The following is an 8,755-nucleotide window of genomic DNA, read 5'->3' as shown; positions in this document are numbered from 1 at the left end:
GTTGTGACAACACTATGGAAAGGACAGATTTGTTTTCACTGGAGGGAAAGGATCAGAGTCTTAGTGGAGGATGGCATTTGAGTTGGATATTAAAATCTGGAAAGGAGGGGCTCCTGGGTGGCTCAGTCGGTTAAGCATCAAGCTCTTGATTTTGACTCAGGTCACGATCTCACTGTTCGAGGCATGGAGCCCTGTGTTAAGCTCTGTGCTGTCAGCGGGAAGCCTGCTTGGGATTCTCTCTCCACTGTCTCTGCCCCTTCCCACTGCTGACACTGTCTCTCTCAAAATAAATAAATAAGCATTTAAAAAAATGAAAAAAAAAAAGTCTGGAAAGGATTTCAAAAAATCACAGCTGGATAGTGCTTATTATTGGTTGAAGAACTATTCTAAGCAAAGATGTGGAACACTGAAATAGGCTGGTGTGTTCATTCAGTAGCCAGTCCATGTGGGTTGGAGCAAAGGGTTAATTGAGGAAGATGGACGTGCTGTAAGTGAAACAGTGTTTGAAGATAGATTGCAGGATATTTGAAATGCCATAGTTAGGGATTTGACTAATATTCTGAGGCACTGAATTTTGAGTGAGTGAAGTAACAAGCATTTCTGTGTTTTGGAAAGATAATTTGAGTGGCTGCATAAAAAGATGGATTGAAGAAGGGAATTTTGGGGCACCTAAACTACTCAGTCGGTTGACTCTTGGGTTTGGCTCAGGTCATGAGATGGTTGGTGGGAGTGAGTCCCACTGCTTGGGATTCTCTCTGTCGCTCCCCTGCTTGCTTTCTCTCTCTCTCTCTCTCTCTCTCTCTCTCTCTCAAAAATAAATAAATAAACTTAAAAAAAAGGGGGGGGGGGATTTTTAGGGAAGGATGACCAGTTAGTAGTTTCTTTTAATAGTGTAGTTGAAAGATAATGAGGCCTAAACAGGGCATTCCAGGGGGAATAAATTTGGGGGAATTAGAACTACTGGGGTTATTTAAATATTGAAGATGAGAGACATTGTTAAAGACCTAGAATTTATGGCTGAGTGGGAAGAAGATTGGGCAATAATTGAAATGGATAATACAGGAAGAAGAACAGGTTTGGTGGTAGAGATGATTATCTGGATTGTGAACATTGTTAGGTTTGAGGTGGATATCTGTGTGGAGATACCCAGCAAGCAGTTAGAAATGAAAATTTGGAGTTGAGGAGAGAGGTCAGGAATAGAGGCAAATATTTTGGTATTATATCCAGGTCATTCATTCATTTATTCAGTGCCTACTAGGTGCTTGCAGGGAAGTTTGTATAGAAGCCCTTTAATCTCATAGTAAAGACAGCCTTGGAGTTTCACAGTATCAGAAATGACTCTTGGAGACCTAAATTCCTTATGAATTACATAAAGTACTTTGCCTGGCACTGTGCTAGGTAGTGGAATGTAAAGTTATAAACAAGACAGACTAGTTCCTGCCCTTGTTTATGGAGCTTACAATTTAGGGGAGTAACCAGACCAAAAAAAAAAAAAAAAAAAAAAAGGAATATTATATAAAAACAAAGCAATTAGAAATAGTAGAGATAGAGAACAAAGGTGGAAGTGTGGGGAATCTTCTTTGGATAAGGTGACCAGGCCAAGCGTTTGTAAATGAGTTGATAGTTAAACAGAGCCCAGAAAAGTGAAAAAGAGGTAACTAATGGAGAGGGAGGTAAAAGCATTCCAAGGCAGAGGAAAAGACGTGTGCACATCCCTAACATCAGAAAGAGCTTAATGTGTTGAAGGAACTAAGATGATTGGAGCTTGGAGAGCAAGTAAGGGAGAGTGACTCTGGAGTGTGGTTGGAGGAACAGGAATGGATCACATAGGTTCTTACGTGCCAGGACAAGGAGTTTAAATTTTATGTAGGTGCATTGGGAAGCCGCGTAAAGAGTTTCAAGCAGGTGAGTGATATAATAGGAATCATTTTAATTTTTTTTAAACATTTTTATTTATTTTTGAGAGACAAGAGAGAGACAAGTGTGAGCAGGGGAGGGGCAGAGAGAGAGACACACACAGAATCTGAAGCAGGCTCCAGGCTCTGAGCTGTCAGCACAGAGCCTGACGCGGGGCCCAAACCCACCCACCAACCATGAGATCATGACCTGAGCCAAAGTCGGATGCTTAACTGACTGAGCCACCCAGGTGCCCCTAAAAAGATATTTACTACTGGAAAGAGAATAGAATGGAAGGTAGGCAAGAGTAGAAGCAGGGAGATGAGTTAGGTGGCACTAACAGTAGTTTAGGGCAAGTGTTAATGGTGGCCTGAAATAGGGTGGTGGATAGAAGTAGGTGGATTTGTTATCTTAATGGGACTTGCAGCTGGACTGGATATTGGGAGCAAAAGAAAGAAAGTAATAAAAATGATTCCTAAATGGGGTGCATGGTGGTCCTGTCTTAAGTGGAGGATTGTGGTGAGTGGGGCTGGCAGGGCATGATGGAAAACAGGCTTGAGAGAGAATTAATTTTAGACACATTAGAGATACCAAGTTTCAAACATTAAGTACAGGTACCAAGTAAGCAATTGTATATGCAGGTCTGCAGCTCAGGGACGTATCTGGGCTATAAATAAAAATTTTGGTGATTAGCACGCAGTGTTGTATTGAAGTGTTGAATTACTGTATTGTGTACCTGAAACTAATATTATGCTGTATGTTAACTAATTGGAGTTTAAATAAAAACTTTAAAAAATTTTGGAGACTATCATTTAAAGCCATGAACTTATGCTAAGAGGAGAGTGTAGCAAGAGAAGAGGTCCTGAATACTATCCTGAGGAATATTAGTATTTAGAGGCTGCGTGCAGGAAGAGTATAGAAGTTACCAAAGGAGGGACACCTGGATGGCTCAGTCAGTTAAGCTTTCAATTTTGGATCAGGTCATGATCTCAGTGAGCTTGAAGACCTACATCGGGCTTTGTACTGACGGTGCAGAACCTGCTTGGGATTCTCTCTCTGTCTCTCTCTCTCTCTCTCTCCCTCCATCTCTCTCTTTCTTGCTCTTTCTCTCAAAGAAAAAAAAAAGTTACCAAAGGAAACTGGAGGAATGGCAATGACAATAAGAGTAAAATGAGGAACATGTATCTTTGAAGCAAAGACAGTAAGTGTTTGAGGAAGGAGACAGTGCTTCTAAGGGATAATACCAGTTATGGCTCTGATTGCTTCAGAAGTAACCAGTTTGCTTCAGAAGAGGAATTTATAACAAGGATGTGGGCAGCTCATAGGATCAAAGGAAATGATGAAGGCCTTGGCTTCATAAAGGACAGGAATCTGAGCAGCCCCAGGGGAGGCTGCTAGCTGCATTACCGGAATGAATGGGCTGCTGCAGCAGTTTTCAGCCTTTTGTTACTTCTTTTAGAATTCACGTTCTGAGGAAAAGTGGCTGATTTGTTCAGTGCAGGTCAAGTGTCCAACAGTTGGTCAGTGAAGGAAAGAACACCTTAATCTGCAGTCTCACCAAAGGTGTATCCAATGGGGGAGGGGTACATCCCCAAACTAATGTAGAACCTGTCACCTAAGCAGGGGAAATGAATGTAGGACAATTAAAAACAATAGTTGTTCATTGCAAAGGTCAAATAAGATTAGGACTGCAGAGTGTCCATTGGATTTGATAACATGAAGATCTTTGGTACCCTTTACAAGAGAAGTTTTGGTGAAGTCTTGGGATTGAATAGTGACTGGAGATGAGAAAGTGGAGACAAGTCTTTTGATAAATTTGGCTCTGAAGGTTTGCAGAGAAAGGAGGAAGTGACTAGAATAAAAATGAGAGCTGTGGAATAGAACACCTCAGCAGATCCTGGGAAGGAAAAGGGAAGGCCCCAGATAAATCCTGTATCGCTAAGATTCATTCTGGCTTCACACTTCTATGTTCCAATTTTTTTTTTCATTAGTACCTGTTACCACTTAACTATTAGAATTTAATCAACTTGCATAATATACTAGATATGAATATAAGAAGTTACCTGGTTTTTCTTTTCCTAGGGCTAGTATCTTATTAATTAATTAATTAATTAATTAATTATTTTGAGAGAGAGAGTGTGTGAGCATGAACTAAGGAGAAGGGCAGAGAGAGAGAGGGAGAGAGAGAGAGAGAAAGGCTCTCTACTCAGGAGCCCAACGTGGGGCTTGATCCCACCACCCTAGGATCATGACCTGAACCGAAATCAAGAGTTGATGCTTAACTGACTGAGCCACCCAGGCGCCCCTACAACTACCGTTTTATACCAAAATTTAAACTACTCCTTTTTAAATTTTAATTTTTGGCCTTGTAATTCCCTGCCATTGGTAGGATTTTTGATGTAGTATTTTTCAGCTTTAGTGAAACATCATTTGGGTCTATATCTGTGGTCAGACATAGGTAGAAATGGAGGGAGCCAAGAAGCAGATTGGTGACCAATCGGGAAGAACCATGGTGTTTCTTAATTTCTTCCCTTTTTTTTCTTACCCCTTCCCTCCCTTCTTTCTGAAACTGGGTCAAGGTCAAGGCATTTTCTACCTCCCTCAAATAAGTACAGTACTGATATTCCGGACTTTGTTTTCCTAGGGTAGAATCACATTACTTTTTAGAAGCTGACACAATGATGTTCTGTTTCTTTCTTGAGCAGAGTAGTAAAAGCCCCTGATCATCTTTCCCTTTGGAATGCACTCCCTTCTGTACAGCAGTCAGAACTGAGGCAAGAGACCTGTATCAGTTATGTTCCTCTGTTGCTTGTTTAGTTTATTTTGGCTTGGTTTTTCCTCCCAATATTTCTCTGTGTAGCCTGCATTGATTTTAGGCCATCTCCACCCTCTGGACACAGTGTTACCACTAACTAATTCCTGTCTTGTGTGAGGATTCAAGTAATTTCAGTTTCCCCAAGACTCTTATCAGTGATAATTGCTGACTTGTAATGTATATTTATAGCAGGTTTATATCTATGGTTTTATGTTTTATGGCTGAGTCTGTGTTTAACATATGTATTTTAGACTTTTGAAGATACTTTATAGTGTTTTTCAATCTGTGGGACATAATCTGTTAAGTAGTTTGTGAGATCACTTTAGTGGGTTTTATTTAAAAAAATTCAGAGTGCATGAGATTAACATAGGTTAGTATTGTTTCATGAAAATATGTTATTTGCATCTCAGCATGTGTTTCATTCTCTGAGGTATCATGGAAAATATATCTTACTGTGGGTTGCAGTCAAAATGTTTGAAAATCACTGCTTTATAGGAAATTTGGGCTCTGTAATAAAGGCAGATTTCTTAACCTTTTATAGTATACAATGCATTTGATAGATTTACTTGTCTCTTAAGCACTTATGCAGAGCTTTGTTTTTGAAGAATTTTGTAAGCGTTTCTGTTGACTGATAGGTAAATAGTCCTAGGTAGATTTGTTTCATCTGTATTTCAGATGAGTTACTTAGGGCCAAGAAGTTGAGTAGCTTGCCTAGGTCTCAACCAAAAAGTCAGAGGCAGAATTTAGATTTTTGCTTTAGAGACCTTGGATTTTTTTTTTTTTTAATAAACATCTCAGCTTCTTTATTTAACTTGTTTAGCTACTTAGTATTAATGAATAATTTGCTGGATGATGTTGAGTGTACTGTAGAAGAATGCAGTTTATCAGACTTCAGTTCTCAGGATTTGTTTATTTGGCTAAAAACAGAAGGAGAATTGTTTTCAGGATGGTCTAGATCATAGAGATCTCTTTTGTCTTAAATCTGCTTTGCTTTTGTTATGAGATCTCTCATTACCGATTTACAGAAGTTTTCAGGCCTTCCTGTACTTTGCTTTGGTTCATTGCAAAGATATCTATTGCCTGCATTCCTTTTAACCTTTAAGCTGACTATGGGATAGCATATTAACATATTCTGCTATTATTAACTATTAATATAATAGCAGTGGTAGGGCAGTGGATTTCTAAAAAATATAATTTGTGCTGGACCAAGATTGTTTTCTGTAAGCAGTCTAATATGCTTTGATGGCCAAAAGGAGCAATGCACACAGTAAAATTCAGTTGTTGGCATGGGTAGAGGGAGAAAGGGTCTATTATTTCGTATTTATTAGACTTATCCCTGGGTTTCTGAGATCAGTTTGTTTTGTTGTGAACTCTATCCAGAACCAAGATGCCTTATTTATGACTTGTGAAAAATATGATTTGATGGGCCTATCCTTGGTTTGATGATGGTTAAATGTCATCATCTCCTTTGTTATTTAAAATGGGCTGAATTAGTAATTTTTCCAATATAAAAGGAAATAAGAATATAAATTTTGCCTGTCTACCAGGTAAAGATACAAAATAAAAATGAGCAACTATTAGTGTTCACATTAAAGAATTTGGGAGATGGGTCACCTGTGTGGCTCAGTCAGTTGAGCATCCGACTCTTGATTTTGGCTCAGATCATGATCCCAGGGTTGTGGGTTGAGCCCCCATGACCGGCTCTGTGCTAAGTGTGGAGCCTGCTTGAGATTCTCTCTCTATCTCTCTCTCTGACCCTCTCTTATGCTCGTGGGTGCATTCTCTCTCTCTCTCTCTCTCAAAAACAAATAGTAATAAAAATACAGAATTTGGGGTGATGTATGTGACTACTTGGTATTGCATTTCTAGTATCTTAATTAATAAGAAAGCCTGGGAAGAAATCTCTTTGAGACCCATAATTACCTTGAAAATAGCTTCCTTTTGAGTAAGTGCAGTCCTAGTCACTCCCGTGTCATGCAAATTGCATTAATAAAGGAAAAACATTGCATTGCACACTATAGTGGCCCCCATACTGCCAAATTATTTTTATTATGATTACATTAAATATACTCAGACATAAAGCTATGTAGTAATTCTTATCCCTCCTACATTGAAGATCCCAGTAGCTCTTTTTTTTTCAAGTTTTCTTTTTTCTTTTTTTTGAGAGAGAGAGAGAGAGCATGAGCAGGGCAGGGGCAGAGAGCGCGAAGGAGAGAGAGAGAGAATCCTAAGCAGGTTCTGCATCACCAAAGCAGAGCCTGACACGGCGTTTGTGAGACCATGACCTGAACTGAAACCAAGAGTAGACAAAAACAAGAGTAGATGCTTAACCAGCTGAGCCACCCAGGTGCCCCTATAGATTTATTTTTAATTGATGAATAGTTGACATATAGTGTTAAATTAGTTTCAGGTGTACAACATAGTGATTTGACAGTTTGATACATTACCACAATTTGATAGACTATTCAGTAAGCCTAGTTACCCACCTGCCACCATACAAACTTATTACAATATTAGCAGTCTAATATGTTTTGATGACTCTAAGGAACTGTGTACTTAGTACAGTTTAGGTTGTTACGATTATATCAGTTGTTGCCATGGAGTTAGATCTTTATGAGTAAGTATACAAATGTAAACTACACCATAAAACAAAATTCAAAATACCATTCATATTGTATGGTAGAGATGTTGTTTTGCTGAAATGAAGTACTTAATGTTGAACTTAATAGCGGAAAGATTTAGCCTTGGATTCGGGAATATATTTCATCGGTTTCTACATTTACCTTTAGTAATACTAATCCAGAGAATATCATACAAGGTAGTATTTATAGTGTCAAGACATTGTTAAGTAGCTTATGATAATGGGATATCACATTTAACTAAAACTGACTAGAAGTCCTTGAATGACAGTTTTAATGAGGTTTTGTTTGATAACTGTAGAGTTAGAGTTGCCTTGTTCAAATGATGATAAGATTTGCATTGCAAATGAGAAGATAACACAGAATGGGAAAAGGTTTGTGCAAATCATTTATCTGATAAGGAGCTTATATCTAGAATATATAAAGAACTCTTACAACTCAACAATAAAAAGACCAATCAATTTAAAAAATGAGCCAACAATCTAAGTATTTCTCCTAAAAAGATGTACAAATGGCCTATAAGCACATGAAGAGATGTTCAAAACCACTAGCTATCAGGTAATGCAGTTCAGAACCACAATGGGTCACCATTCACACCCATTAAGAGAGCTATAATAATGTGTTGGTGAGGATGTAGAGAAATCCACTGCTGGTGGGATTGTGAAATGGTGCAGACACTTTGGAAGACAGCCTGGTAATTCCTCACAAGGTTAAATAGAGTTGCCATGTGACCTAGCAATTCCACTTCTAGGTATATATCCAAAAGAGTAAAAATACATGTCCGCACAAAAACTTGTACATCAATGTTCATGGCAGCTTTATTCATAATAGCCAAATTGTAGAAATAACCCAATGTCCATTAACTGTTACTTGGATAAATAAAATGTATATAGAATATTACTTGACAATAAAAAGAAATGCTGATACATGCTACAGAGGAACCTTGGAATCATTATGCTAAGTGATAGCAGCCAAGCACAAAAGATCATATGTATAACTCCCATTTATATGAAATGTCCAGAATAGGCAAATCCATACAGACAGAAATAGACTAGTGGTTGCCTAGGCCTGGTCAGGGGAAGGTTTGGAAGGAAATGAGGAGTGATTGCTAATGGGTACAGGAGTTTCTTTTTGGGGGTGATAAAGTTGTTATAAAATTGATTTTGTGGGGCACCTGGATGGTTCAATTGATTAAGCGTCCAAATTCAGCTTAAGTTATGATCTTGTGGTTCGTGAGTTTGAGCCCTGCGTGGGGCTCTGTGCTGCTGACGGCTCAGAGCCTGGAGCCTGCTTCGGATTCTGTGTCTCCTTCTCTCTCTGCCCCTCCCCTGCTCATACTCTGTCTCTTTCTCTCTCTCAAAAATAAATAAACACTAAAAACATTTTAAAAATTGATTGTGGTTGT

At 38.7% G+C, this 8,755-nt stretch overlaps 1 protein-coding gene across 6 annotated transcripts in view; it reads left to right on the top strand.

Annotated features, from left to right (window-relative positions):
- Positions 1 to 8,755, top strand: part of ZNF410 (zinc finger protein 410) — a 49,586-nt gene that overhangs the window by 1,317 nt on the left and 39,514 nt on the right. The window lies entirely within an intron of this gene.

Source organism: Puma concolor, chromosome B3 (assembly GCF_028749965.1).
Source record: "Puma concolor isolate L17-30 chromosome B3, mPumCon1.1.hap2, whole genome shotgun sequence".
NCBI lineage: Eukaryota > Metazoa > Chordata > Mammalia > Carnivora > Felidae > Puma > Puma concolor.
This window is presented reverse-complemented; position numbering and strand designations above follow the sequence as displayed.